This window comes from Anomaloglossus baeobatrachus, chromosome 11 (genome assembly GCF_048569485.1).
Source record: "Anomaloglossus baeobatrachus isolate aAnoBae1 chromosome 11, aAnoBae1.hap1, whole genome shotgun sequence".
NCBI classification, from domain to species: Eukaryota; Metazoa; Chordata; class Amphibia; order Anura; family Aromobatidae; genus Anomaloglossus; species Anomaloglossus baeobatrachus.
The window spans coordinates 122,880,518-122,895,803 of record NC_134363.1 but is presented as its reverse complement, the minus strand read 5'-3'; positions in this window follow the sequence as shown (position 1 = coordinate 122,895,803).

The following is a 15,286-nucleotide window of genomic DNA, read 5'->3' as shown; positions in this document are numbered from 1 at the left end:
ATCATTTTCTTCTCCAACCACTTCACTGATGCATCTGCTCTGTGCCAGTCATTGTACTTGTTGCCTATTCATTACAGAGTCCAATATAAACTTATATCTGTCACCCACAAAGCGCTCAACAGTTCCACACGAGCTACATTTCCTCCCTGATCTCTGTCTATCACCCCACCCATGCCCTCCATTCTGCTAATGACCTAAGACTGACATCCTCAATAATTCAAACCTACCACTCCCGTTTTCAAGATTTCTCATGAGCTGCTCCTAGGATGATCCTCTTGGCACACAGCTGTCTTCTTCTTGGGTCCTTTGACTTGGGACTCGTGATCATCATCTTTGTTCCCCTGATGAACCCTGGCATATTGAATACTAGGGAGAAATGCGTCAGGACGTTTTTCGTGGAAATACAGATAAGTAATCTACCTTTGGTGTGTCAATTCTGGACAGGGTCACTGTTAAGGTTGGCCTAGGGCATCCCGACGATGAATGGGGGCACCCAAAACAGTTATGGTGTCACATCCAACATTGCTAGGTAGGGATTTGTAGGGCTTATTAGGGTCATCTGCCCTTGAATATCTATATCTATTGACTGTAAGGGACTATTCCCTGTCTTACCTGCCTAGCATGAGAGTACTATATACTGTAACTGTGAGATCTTCTATGTGATTATTATTGCCCCCCTGACCTATTGTGGTACCTTGTTCAGTTTTATATATTTTATATTCTATATGTATTGTCTGTCTTGGGCCTTTTAAACTTATCTATTAAAAGTTAATTTTTAACAGGGTTTTTTCTTCCCTTTGTCTTCACTGATATATATATATATACCCTGTCGTTATCCGCTGCTGTGGCTTTGGTTTTTGTGTAAAAACCTTTTGTGCCTCCCCTATTCCCTCAGACTGTAAGCTTACGAGCAGGTGCCTCATTCCTCTTGGTATCTGAATTTTGTTATTTGTATTTTTTGGATAACATTAGATGGTATGGTAGTGTGGCGCCCTGGACAAGCCAGGACGTCACAGGTACTGCAACAACACACCCTACACCCCGGCTAGGAACATCTAAGTCACACATACAAATCCTTGTTGCCTCCCTCCAGGGGCTGATGTCCACACCAGGTGGGGTGGAGCCAGGTGGTTGGCCCCACCCACCGAGGAGTTCACAGTCCTGGAGGCGGGAAAAGGAGTCAGAGTAGTTCAGAGAGTAGTTGTGGAGTAGGAAGAGTGAGGAAGTGGTAGTGAGGAGCTGAAAGAGACTGACCATGTCCGGGTACGTGGCCCGGGCACCATAGAGCAAGGTTGGCAGACGGTGGTGACTGTCTGCAGGAGAGGCCGATTGACGCACAACCGTAAGGACCGGGGACGGGCGGTGGCCCACCAGTACCGGACCGGGGAGCGAAGAGAAGCCAGCACCATTCGGCAGGGCCTACAGACCCCGATCAGGCTTGGAGTCGCCGTTAAACCGGTCGTCAGTTGGTTTGGAAGGGGAAACAAGTGAGTGTGTACAGCTCTCTCAGACATCGATAGCACCAACTTTGGATGAAGGCAACATCATGTCTCCGCCTGCACTTTCCTCACAAACCTGCATTTTTCCAGGGACACCCTACTCAACACTGTCTACACACAGCAGCCAGATCTCTGTCCCTCAGATGTGGTCAAATAAAAGGCCCCTTCCTGCGACCCATGACAAAGCTAAGAGGTTGACTCTATCCCTCTGTAAGCTGTTGGCTACCGAAATGCTGCCTTTCCGCCTAGTGGACACACAGGATTTTAGAGACCTTATGTCTGTCGCTGTGCCCCAGTACCAGATGCCTAGTCGCCACTACTTCTCTAAGAAAGGTGTGCCCGCGCTACACCAGCATGTCGCACACAACATCACCGCTTCCTTGAGAAACTCTGTGTGTGAACGGGTGCATTTCACCACCGATACTTGGACCAGTAAGCATGGACAGGGATGTTACATGTCGCTGACTGGGCACTGGGTAACTATGGTGATAGATGGTGAAGGGTCTGCTGCACAAGTCTTGCCGTCCCCACGACTTGTGTGTCAATCCTCTGTCTGTCCAAGTTCCGCCACTGCTTCTGCATCCTCCACCTCATCTGGGTCCTCCACCTCCGCCCCAAGCCTGCCTGGTCAGGCCACCAGCGTTCTCACTGCGCAGAAGGAATCACGCACCCCTCATTACTATGCTGGCAGCAGAGCGCAACGGCATCAGGCGGTCTTTAGCTTGACATGTCTTGGGAATAAGAGTCACACAGCTGAGGAGTTGTGGTCAGCTCTGCGGTCCGAGTTTAATAAATGGTTGTCTCCACTCAACCTGCAGCCTGGTAAGGCCGTGTGCGACAATGCTGCAAACCTGGGTGCGGCCCTTCGCCTGGGCAAGGTGACACACGTACCTTGTATGGCTCACGTGTTGAACCTTGTCGTGCAGCAATTTTTAACACAGTATCCCGGCCTAGATGGCCTTCTGAACAGGGCACGAAAACTGTCTGCTCACTTCCGCCGTTCAAGCGCCGCAGCTGAGCGACTTGCATCGCTCCAGAAGTCTTTCGGCCTGCCGGTTCATCGCCTGAAATGCGATGTGGCGACACGCTGGAATTCAACTCTCCACATGTTACAGCGACTGTGGCAGCACCGCCGTGCCCTGGTGCAATACGTCATGACGTATAGCCTGGGCCAACGAGATGCAGAGGTGGGGCAGATCACCCTGATGGAGTGGTCTCAGATCAAGGACCTATGCACCCTTCTGCACAGTTTCGACATGGCGACGAATATGTTTAGCGCTGACAATGCCATTATCAGCATGACGATTCCAGTCATTTACATGCTGGAACACACGCTAAACACTATTCGGAGTCAGGGGGTGGGACAACAGGAAGGGGATGAACTACAGGAGGATTCATATGCGCAAGACACAACAACATCACCAAGGTCCAGACGTTCATCATCACCAAGGCGCCAGGCATGGGAGCATGGGGGACAGGGATCAACAAGGGCGCATGGTAGCAGGCGAGATGTTGAGGAAGGTGCAGGAGGACATGAAGAAATGGAGGACGAACTGTCCATGGACATGGAAGACTCAGCAGATGAGGGAGACCTTGGTCAAATTTCAGTTGAAAGAGGTTGGGGGAGATGTCAGAGGAAGAAAGAACGGTTAGCACCTCTATGCCACAAACACAGCGTGGACTTGGTCCGCATGGCTGCGCAAGACACATGAGTGCCTTCTTGTTGCACTACCTCCAACATGACCCTCGTATTGTCAAAATTAGAAGTGATGATGACTACTGGCTTGCCACACTATTAGATCCCCGGTACAAGTCCAAATTTTGTGACATAATTCCAGCCATAGAAAGGGACGCACGTATGCAGGAGTATCAGCAGAAGCTGTTACTTGATCTTAGATCCGCTTTTCCACCAAACAACCGTGCAGGTGCAGGGAGTGAATCTCCCAGTTGTAACTTGACAAACATGGGACGGTCTCGTCATCTTCAACAGTCTACACGTACCAGTAGGACCGTATCTGGTGCTGGTAACAGCAATTTTATGGAATCTTTTCATAATTTTTTTAGACCCTCCTTTGCAAGGCCACCAGAGACAACAAGTCTGACACATAGTCAACGGCTGGAGAGGATGATACAGGAGTATCTACAAATGAACATCGATGCCATGACTTTGCAAATGGAGCCTTGCTCATTTTGGGCTTCAAATCTAGAAAAATGGCCAGAGCTCTCCAGTTACGCCTTGGAGATTTTGTCGTGTCCAGCTGCCAGCGTTGTCTCTGAACGTGTCTTCAGTGCTGCTGGGTGTGTGCTGACAGATAAGCGCACGCGTCTGTCCAGTGACAATGTGGACAGACTGACGTTCATCAAAATGAACAAGTCATGGATCCAGAAGGAATTTACAACCCCTGTGTCATCCTGGGGAGAGTAAATGCTTGTGGATTTGGAATGTGCTTGATGCAAATCTAGCTGTGAAGTGTACAACTAGGGCACAAGTGCTGCCACTGAATGGGTGGGTGTGTGTGGGGCACAATTTTTGGAAAAAAGGGAGACTTCGCTTGGAGTAACCCTTGCTTGATGTGTTTTTAAAAGAAGCCAAGATGAACAAGTCATGGTTCAGCAAAGACTTTGCTACCTACCCCGGTGTCATCCTGGGGACGGATAAGAATGGCGTATTTTTGAATGTGCTTGATGCAAATCTAGCTGTGAATTGTACAACTGGGGCACAAGTGCTGCCACTGAATGGGTGGGTGTGTGTGGGGCACAATTTTTGGAAAAAAGGGAGACTTCGCTTGGAGTAACCCTTGCTTACATTGTTTTTAAAAGAAGCCAAGATGAACAAGTCATGGTTCAGCAAAGACTTTGCTACCTACCCCGGTGTCATCCTGGGGACGGATAAGAATGGCGTATTTTTGAATGTGCTTGATGCAAATCTAGCTGTGAAGTGTACAACTAGGGCACAAGTGCTGCCACTGAAGGGGTGGGTGTGTGTGTGGGGCACAATTTTTGGAAAAAAGGGAGACTCCGCTTGGAGTAACCCTTGCTTGCTGTGTTTTTAAAAGAAGCCAAGATGAACAGAGCTGGGATCAGGAAAGACTTTGCTACCTACCCCGGTGTCATCCTGGGGACGGTTAATTATGGCGTATTTTTGAATGTGCTTGATGCAAATCTAGCTGTGAAGTGTACAACTGGGGCACAAGTGCTGCCACTGAATGGGTGGGTGTGTGTGGGGCCCAATTTTTGGAAAAAAGGGAGACTCCGCTTGGAGTCACCTTGCGGTGTTTTACATGACTTTAGAAGGGCGTGCCATGCCTATATCTGTGTCTCTTCCTCTTTTTCCTTGTCCAGCTCTTTTGTTTTTGCATAAGTATATGTCCTTGTCACTTTCCCATGTGTTTGTGTTGTGTTGTGAGTTGTTTGGGACCTTTTGGACACCTTTGAGGGTGTTTTCTAGGTGTTTTTGATTGCCTGCCATTGTTTCCTATGCAGTTCGAGTTCGGTTCGTCGAACTCGAACGGGACCTCCGTTCGGCGAACCGACCCCGAGCCGAACCGGGACCGGTTCGCTCATCTCTATTCCTCACATTCCCTCGTTCACCAATGTATTATCAAAAATGTTGCTTCATAGCTCCATCATAGACCATGGTACACAAAGGCAGCCCTCCTAGGGATCATCTGGAAAAATTCTCAAGTTACCCATTGACTTCCATTATACTCATTACTCAAATCAAGCCCGTACGCGGATCCGACCTGCTCGATTTGAGTATTGAGCACTTAAGCATTTTAGTGTGCAAGATCATCTCTAATCCTAACTAGTCCACTATTGTATCATTTTATATATGCTGTTATAAATTTTCGAATTTTCCTTTAGGAAAATCATTAATCTTTAGAACTGATGGTGATATAAAAATGTAATTTTTTTTATTTAACAGAACTTTTCTGAATTTGGGTTTAAATTGTTGGAGACTCCCCCAGCTCAGCAGTCGAAATAGCTCAGTTGGGAGAGCATTAGACTGAAGATCTAAAAGTCACTGGTTCGATCCCGAGTTTCGGCATCAGCGAGAATGCTTTTGAAACAATTTTAACCTTTCTTATACATTGACTTTTTTTTCCAGGGCTCTGTAATTCATAAATCATAATGGCACTTAATATCATAACTTTAAAAATGGCAATCGTGGTTTACAAGTCTGTAGCATTTGTATCTGATACTGGCATCTTGTGGTCAATATGACAACTGCAACATTTTATTAAAAATTGTTATTCACAAATCAAAACTAGTAATAAAAAATTCTAAAATGTATGTGACACTTTATAATGAAAGGCTGAAATGCCTATTTTTATTTTTTTTGCTGTTATATGTACACTGGAGATCAAAATTAGAGAACAACACACAAGTTCCTAAATGTTAAGTCATTGTGTCGCCCTTTGTGATTATATCCTAACATAAGTAAACTCGCAGTAGTTTAAGCTTATTTCATAATTTAATTTATTTTAAAGCACATAATAAAAATGTAAATTAGATAAATGAAAAATAAAACGGATCAAAATTAGAGAATACTTTCTGATACCTGCAAGTAATTGGTCTTAATCTGGCACCTGGTGCTAATTTCCTTAATTATCTGACAAATCCTATGTAACTGGCAGCCTTAGGCGGACTTTGCACGTTGCGACAACGCAGGCCGATGCTGCGATGTCGCACGCGATAGTGCCCGCCCCCGTCGCAGGTACGATATCGTGTGATAGCTGGCGTAGCGGAAATTATCGCTACGCGAGCTTCACACGCAATCACCCGCCCTGCGACCGTTGCTCTGGCCGGTGACCTGCCTCCTTCCTAAGGGGGCGGGTCGTGCGGCGTCATAGCGACGTCACACGGCAGGCGGCCAATAGCGGCGGAGGGGCGGAGATGAGCAGGATGTAAACATCCTGCCCAGCTCCTTTCTTCCACATATCCTACGGAAGCCGCGGTGACGCCGGTAGATGTTCCTCGCTCCTGCGGCTTCACACACAGTGATGTGTGCTGCCGCAGGAACGAGGAACAACATCGGACCGTCGCGTCAGCGTAATTATGGATTACGCCGACGCTGCAACGATGATACGATTACGACGATTTTGCGCTCGTTAATCGTATCATCCAGGCTTTACTCACTACGATATCGCATGCGATGCCGGATGTGCGTCACTTTCAATTTAACCCCACCGACATCGCACCTGCGATGTCGTAGTGTGCAAAGCCGCCCTAACTCTCCAGTTTGCGCTAACTTTGCAAAAATGGTGTTCCGTTCCAAAGTGACTGTAACCCTCCAGCAGCAGGTTGTTCAGATGAAGGCCAAAGGGGTGACACTATCAGCCATAGCAAGTTGGTCATTCCAAGTATGTGATGTTGAGAAAATTACATCTTTTCAACATCACAAACTCTTTCAAGTCCCCCAATAAGGCTGGTCACCCTCGAAAGACAAATGCAAGAGAGGACAGAATAATGCGGAGAACTCTATGGGTAATCGTTTCAACACTGCAGCTGGACTTGCTTGGCTGTTCAGCACTGAACAGGGTAAGGCTCTGTCTCGTAATACAGTGTCACAACGCTTAATAGCATTTGGACTGAAACTCTACTCAGCAGTGACCAAACCTCTCATTACCAGAAAGAATCAAAAGGTTAGACTCACCTTTGGTGACGAGCATGTTGTGTGGACAGAGGAGAAGTGGTCCACAGTTCATTTTAGTTATGAAAGCAATTTTAATTATTTAGGACTGATGGGATACATTATGTTTGTCAACAAATTGGGGAAATACTGAACCCAAAATGTGTTAAGAAGTCAGTGAAAGGTGGTGGAGGAAGTGTCATAGTTTGTGTAATGTTTTCTGCAGCAGGTGTTGGACCTCTCATACAGCTCTATGGCAGAATGAATGCAAATGTGTATCAGAATCTTCTTCAACAACACGTGGTTCATTACTTGTGTTCATCACTCAATCAGCCAGCAATTTCATGCAGGACAATGCCCCCTGTCACACAGCAAAACAGGTAAAGCAGTTCCTTGAAACAGAAAACATTGAAACAATGAAATGGCCAGCCCAGAGTCCTGATCTAAACCCAATAGAAAACCTCTGGAAAATCCTTGGTGACAAAGTTATGGCCAGGAAACCCACAACAGTCAAAGAACTGTGGAAGAGACTGGAAGAAGAGTGGACCAAAATCCCACCAGAGCAGTGTGAGAGACTAGTGATGTCCTGCAGAGGCGGATTATAATGAGGGCAATCTGTGCTACCGCTCGGGGCCCGAGGCTCCAAAAGGCCAATGCTCTGAAAAGTAAATTGCCCCCATTATAATCCGCTTGAAACATCCGTCCACCCTGCAACACGTCGGCAGGACCAGGGTAGCTATTAGGGCATTACAACTGTGGCTCCTGTAAAGGGCCTCATGAGCAAAAGCCAGGAGGGGGTGGGGCTGCTGACAGTCTGGGCCCCTCCCCTTTCATTCCTCTGCTCACCAAGCCACAGGGTGCAGGGCCACCATCACGGCAATGAGGAGGCCTGGGTCGCTCATAGAGAGCTGCCCTCTCTGTTCCTGCACTGATCTATGTGATTGGTGCAGGACAGGATATATACTGGAACAGAACGGAGGCTGAGAAAGTGAAGGACCTTGCCTGATCACATGACTAGTGACCTGGCAGGTCCTGTCACTGTTCAGCTGCTTGAGCCTACATGCAGCTCCCAGTGGCTGCTCTCTTGATCTGCACCGATCAGGACCTGCAAGATGATGTAATGTAAGTGTGTAAGTAAATGTGCCTGTTGTAGGGCTGTGTGTGTATATGTGCATGTACTCTGTCTGTCTGTCTCTTTCTCTAGCTGGCTGTCTCTGTCTTTCTATCTTCTTCCCTGTCTATCTCTTTCCATGTCTGTTTTTTTCCCTGGCTGGCAGTCTCTGTCTGTTTCTTTCCCTGGCTGGCAGTCTCTGTCTGTTTCTTTCTCTGGCTGGCAGTCTCTGTCTGTCTCTTTCCTTGGCTGGCAGTCTATGTCTGTCTCTTTCAGTGGCTGGCAGTCTCTGTCCGACTGTCTCTTTCCCTGGCTGGTAGTCTCTGTCTTTCTCTCTGTGTCTTTCCCTGGCAGGCTGTCTCCATCTGTCTGTCTCTTTCAGTGGCTGGCAGTCTCTGTCTCTGTCTCTTTCCTTGTCTGGCAGTCTCTGTCTGTTTGCATCTTTTCATGGCTGGCAGTCTCTGTCTGTTTGTCTCTTCCCCTGTCTGTCCCTGTCTGTCTCATTCCATGTCTGTCTCTTTCCCTGGCTTGCAGTTTCTGTCTGTGTTTTTTCCCTGGCTGGAAGTCTCTGTCTGTCTCTCTCTTTCCCTGTCTGGCAGTCTCTGTCTGTCTGTCTCTTTTCCTGGCTGGAAGTCTCTGTCTGTCTCTCTCTTTCCCTGTCTGGCAGTTTCTGTCTGTCTCTTTCCCTGTCTGGCAGTCTCTGTCTGTCTGTCTCTTTACCTGGCTGGAAGTCTGTCTTTCTATCTCTTTCCCTGCATTGCAGTCTCTTTGTCTGTCTCTTTCCCTGGCTGTCTCTGTCTCTCTTTCCTTGTCTGTCCATGTCTACCAATATCTTATTACCTCATGCAGAAGCTTCTTACACTAACAATTTAGTGACAGAGAGGAGCCCGTCGTTCGTGACCACATCAGGGCCTGGCCCGCACCCCTGGCCTCCCCTCTTTATCTACTGTATATGGAGTCATCAGCCTCTTATTTCCTCTATTATATACATCCAGTTGCCACCTATAGCCTATATGTTATATATACGCAAACAGCAGCAACCTCCGGTATATTATAGTTATACAGCCAGCAGCCTCCTGTATTCTGTATATTATATATATACAGTACAAACCAAAAGTTTGGACACACTTTCTCATTCAAAAGAGTTTTCTTTATTTTCATTACTCTGAAAATTGTAGATTCACATTGAAGGTATTAAAACTATGAATTAACACATGTGGAATGAAATACTTAACAAAAAAGTGTGAAACAACTGAAAATATGTTTTAGATTCTAGGTTCTTCAAAGTTGCCACCTTTTGCTTTGATTACTGCTTTGCACACTCTTGGCATTCTCTTGATGAGCTTCAAGAAGTAATCACCGGAAATGGTTTTCCAACAGTCTTGAGGGAGTTCCCAGAGATGCTTAGCACTTGTTAGCCCTTTTGCCTTCACTCTTCGGTCCAGCTCACCCCAAACCATCTCGATTGTGTTCAGGTCTGGTGACTGTGGAGGCCAGGTCATCTGGCGTATCATCCCATCACTCTCCATCTTAGTCAAATAGCCCTTACACAGCCTGGAGATGTGTTTGGGGTCATTGTCCTGTTGAAAAAAAAATGATGGTCTAACTAAACGTAAACCGGATGGACTAGCATGCCGCTGCAAGATGCTGTAGTAGCCATACTGGTTCACTATGCCTTCAATTTTGATAAAATCCCCAACAGTGTCACCAGCAAAGCACCCCCACACCATCACACCTCCTCCTCCATGCTCCACGGTGGGAACCAGGCATGTAGAGTCCATCCGTTCACCTTTTCTGCGTCGCACAAAGACACAGTAGTTGGATCCAAAGATCTCAAATTTAGACTCATCAGACCAAAGCACAGATTTCCACTGGTCTAATGTCCATTCCTTGTGTTCTTTAGCCCAAACAAGTCTCTTCTGCTTGTTGCCTGTCCTTAGCAGTGGTTTCCTAGCAGCTATTTTACCATGAAGGCCTGCTGCACAAAGGCTCCTCTTAGCAGTTTTTCTAGAGATGTGTCTTCTGCTAGAACTCTGTGTGGCATTGACCTGGTCTCTAATCTGAGCTACTGTTATCCTGCGATTTCTGAGGCTGATGACTCTGATAAACTTATCATCTGCAGCAGAGGTGAGTCTTGGTCTTCCTTTCCTGGGGCAGTCGTCATGTGAGCCAGTTTCTTTGTAGCGTTTGCTGGTTTTTGCCACTGCACGTGGTGACACTTTCAAAGTTTTCCCAATTTTTCAGACTGACTGACCTTCATTTCTTAAAGTTAGGATGGCCACTCGTTTTTCTTTACTTAGCTGCTTTTTTCTTGCCATAATACAAAATTCTAACAGTCTATTCAGTAGGACTATCAGCTGTGTATCCACCAGACTTCTGCACAACACAACTGATGGTCCCAACCCCATTTATAAGGCAAGAAATCCTACTTATTAAAACCTGAAAGGGCACACCTGTGAAGTGAGAACCATTTCCGGTGACTACCTCTTGAAGCTCATCAAGAGAATGCCAAGAGTGTGCAAAGCAGTAATCAAAGCAAAAGGTGGCTACTTTGAAGAACCTAGAATATAAGACATATTTTCAGTTGTTTCACACTCTTTTGTTAAGTATTTCATTCCACATGTGTTAATTCATAGTTTTGACGCCTTCAATATGAATCTACAATTTTCAGAGTCATGAAAATAAAGAAAACTCTTTGAATGATAAAGTGTGTCCAAACCTCTGGTCTGTACTGTATATGCAGCAAGCAGCCTGTATCCTCTATATTATATAAGCAGACAGCAGCCTGTATTCTCTATATTATACAGTCAAGGCCAAAAGAGTTGGCATCCTTGAAATTGTTCAAGAAAATGAAGTATTTTCTCCATGAAGATTATTGCAATTACACGTTTTGTTATACACATTTATTTTCTTTGTGTATTAAAATTAGAACAACACAAAAAAAAACAGAAAAAAAGAGCAAATTGAACATAATTTCACAATTAAAACCCCAAAAGGGCTGGACAAAATTGTTGGCATCTTTCCAAAATGATGTGTAAATAACTTTGTTTCAAGCATGTGATGCTCGTTGAAACTCACCTGTGTCAAGTAACAGGTGTGGGCAATATGAAAATCACACTATAAACCAAATAAAAAGGAGAAGATGGCTCAATCTTTGCATTGTGCATTTGTGTGTGTCACATTAAGCATGGAGAACAGAACGAGAAGAGAACAATCAAAATTGTTGAAAAATATCAACAATTTCAAGGTTACAAGTCCATCTCCAGAGATTTGGTGTGCCTTTGTCCACGGTGTGCAACATAATCAAGAAATTAACGCTGGCACTGTAGTTAATCTCCTTGGACGTGTATGTCAGAGAACAATTAATGAAAAGTTGGAACACAGGATAGTTTTACCGTGGTAGCATATCCAGCTCCAAGCTCCGATCCTCATTTTTTTTACTCCTCCACAGTTTGACAGCGATCCCAAGCAGAGCAGGGGATCCATTAATCAGTGCACCTCGCACTTTTAACTTTTGTCTCATCAGTTCGTTTTGGACAGGGCCAAATTGGCCTTTGGAATAATGAGGCGCTGGTGGCTGTATTCTGGCAGGGTCTGTCCAGGAGAATCAAGGATAAACTGGCCATGCCTTCTTCCTTGGATGACCTGTTATCTCTGGCTATCCACATCGATCTCAGGTTCCAAAAATTTACCAGAGAGTCGAACCGACAGAGATCTTTGCGTCTGGCTCCTAGCTTCCAGAAACCCATTATGCCTCAATCCACGGTTTCTATTGCTTTCCCTGAGTGCATGAAGGTTGATCATGTGATGTGACCTTTACAAAGCCTTGCTGGGAGGACCATCGCACCACAGAGGGATGCTTCTACTGCGGAAATCCTAATCCTACTCACGTGAGCTGTGTCTGTCCTTTGAAGCCGGGAAACTTCCAAGCCTAGCAAGGAAGGCTAACCTAAGTTAGCGCAAGTCCTCTTCAAATCCATGTCTGTATCCTGTGGCAGCACCTGATTTACTGACTCGGCCTATCTGGACTCCGGTTCCGCCGAGAACTTCATTCAACAGGCCATTGTGGTGTGGTATCAAATTTCCAACAAACAACTTCAAGCTTCCATAGAAGTGTCATCCATGGATGTAAAACCTCTGTACGAGGCTATCCTGTTCATCACCGAGAAAGTCGAGTTCTGGGCTAGAATGCTGCTGTGCCACCCTGGCAAAACCAGGGTGTCACAGAGGTCTGCATACATCTTTATGGTGCAGAGCTCACCCTCCCTTGGGGAGTTTCCCACACCAATACACACCAGCCAATCAGGCCCCACTCGCCCCCTCCTCAGGAAAACGGGAGGGGGAGAGAGGAGCTTGGGGAGAGCAGAGTGTAGTTTCAGTCAGTCTGCAGGAGGAGAGGGGTCTGGAAGCAGCCCCTGCGTGGGTCTAGGAGAAGTGGCAGTGAGAGCCTCAGGAATAGGCCAGCCGCTTCCTGTGTACGGAGCAGACACAGACACCAGGCAGGAGAAAAACACCTGAATTACACACACTGGTGTGGGACCCGTCCTCACAGCAGCCGTGAGCACCAGTTACCAGCAACTTGGTTAATTCTTGGACTCGTGTCAGTTCTTGCCTTATACTGTGAGTACTCCTGCACCACCCGGTCCAAGCTGTGGACTGCACCCGTTACTTCCCAATCCATCACACCGGGGTCCCGAGACATCAACATCCTACCCATGGAGGGAAAATCACCACCTTGCTGCCCATTACTATCCCTGGGATCCTATGACTGGCAGCGGTGGTGCTCCATTACCCCACCGCACACCACGGGTGGCGTCACGGAACATAGACTACCAAATCTCCCCTGTATATAATGCCCCTTTTGTTGTGGTGCCTGGGATCACAGACCGGGTCACGCCACCGTGATACCTTCAGAAGCGACCCCTTGGCCCGGATCTCAGTACCCCCTATCCCTGGGCGACACACTGCATTCGGAGAAGATTGCCTTCTACGTACTTCCAGGACTGTTGCATCAACTATGACTGGGTCTCCTTCAGATACAAGAGACTGTCTTGGATTGGAAATCCGGAGATGTTTTTAGATGGGGTCAGTCCTGTCACCAAAAAATGTTTCATTCTAGTGCGTCTTGCCTGACGATCACCTTTGATGCTGTCGTGCTCTGAACCACGGGACCGGCCCCTACTGAGCAGGGGGGTCAGTGCCCAGCATGTGGCTCTCTACAGTCTGCCTGTCCTGCTGTTCCTCCTTCATTACAGCGCGCTCACTCGGATTGCAGTCCTGGATCCTCCTCCTGCTCTCTGCCTGTGGTCTGGTCATTCAGAAACATGCATGAACTGAACAGGTCTTCCAGGACCTTCCTTAGGCGACACCTGTTGCATCCTGCTGTGATTTAGGTACTCCTTAACCTGAAAGGGCCAGTACTCCTTAACCTGGAAGTGCTTCTAAACCTATTGCAGAGAGGCACTTGATATATAAGGCAGCCTTCTCCTCTGGGAGGTGCCTGAGCAATGTCTTCCTGTCCCTTAGTGTGGCGTTGCTTCCCGTCAGGTCCCTATTTCCTGGCTTATTTAACCTTGCTCATGTTCCTAGTCTCTGTACCTTGCCTCCACTCAGAGCCGACTGTGCCTGTCTGCTGCTCCAGCCCATACATAGGTTCCTGCGCTTCACAGAGTCCATACCTGTCCGGCCGTGACTTCTCCGCTTCAGCCCGCTAGATCAGATCAAGCACCGTCAGAGGAGGTCCTTACTGAGTCGCCTGCGTTAACATCTTTCCTACTAGTGGATCAAGGTCTGGCTCAGTGTTACCACCTACCTCCACTTTGGACTGGACTTTGCTGGTGCTCAGGTCGCACCTGCTGTGCATTGCCACTCAGCCATACCTATGGGTATTCAGACTATTCCTGTGCAGACTGTACCTGCACTCTCACTCTAGACTCTACCATAGGACTCTGTGTTGTTTGGCACTGGTTGAACTGTAATCATTAAAGTCCTTTCATTTCCTTAAGCTTTGCCCGAGTCCGTCTCTGCGATCAGCTGCCACAGTCCTCTGTGGTGTGGTCCTGTGGGTTCACTACTGTGATCCCCTGTGGGTAGCGCAACAGATGCCCTCAAATCCTCTGGATCTGGCATCCGCCTATTGGGCTTACGCGGACATCTTCAACAAGATGGAGATTGATACGCTACTACCACATAGGCCTTATGATTGCCCTATCGACCTTCTTCCTGGTTGCTCACCTTACACACAGCCAAATTGACTCTTTGCCCCAAGCTGAGACCCAAGCTATGTTCAAGTACATCAAAGAGAATCTGGCAAGGGAATTTATCCAGAAGTTACATAGTTACATAGGTTGAAAAAAAGACCTAGGTCCATCTAGTTCAACCTTCCTCCACCAATTCTACATTTTGTCACTAAGTCATTTATAACCAACAATGTTATGTGTACTGAGGAAATCATCCAGCCTGTTATAGTATCTGCCATTACTACCTTTTGTGGTAGGGCATTCCACAGTTTGACTTCTCTAACTGTAAAGAACCCTTTACAGCAGCCTAAGTCAGATTCTTCTTTGTAAAGAAAAAGGATGGTTCCCTTCGGCCATGTTTAGACTATAGAGGTCTCAACCAAATCATGGTCAACAAAAATTATCTGTTGCCACTTATGCAAAAGCAGTTCTACCGTATCCATGGTTCCAGGATCTTTTGTAAGCCTGGCTGTTGGGGTGCATACAATCTTGTCCGTATACAGTCAGGTAACGAATGGAAGATGATCATTAATACCTGTGATGGTCACTATGAGTATCAGGTAATGCCATTTGGGCAAAGCAATGCTCCAGCGGTCTTCCAGGAATTCGTGAATGATGTCTTTAGAAATCCTCACTACGCATGCATGGGTATGTACCTGGACAACATTCTTGTGTTCTCTCAAGATCTGCAACACACAGGAGGAATGTTCTCCAGGTTCTACAGAGGCTGAGGGAAAATTATTTATAGTCCAAATTCAAACAGTGGCTCTTTGAACGGACTTCCCTTCCCTTCTTTAGTTACAAA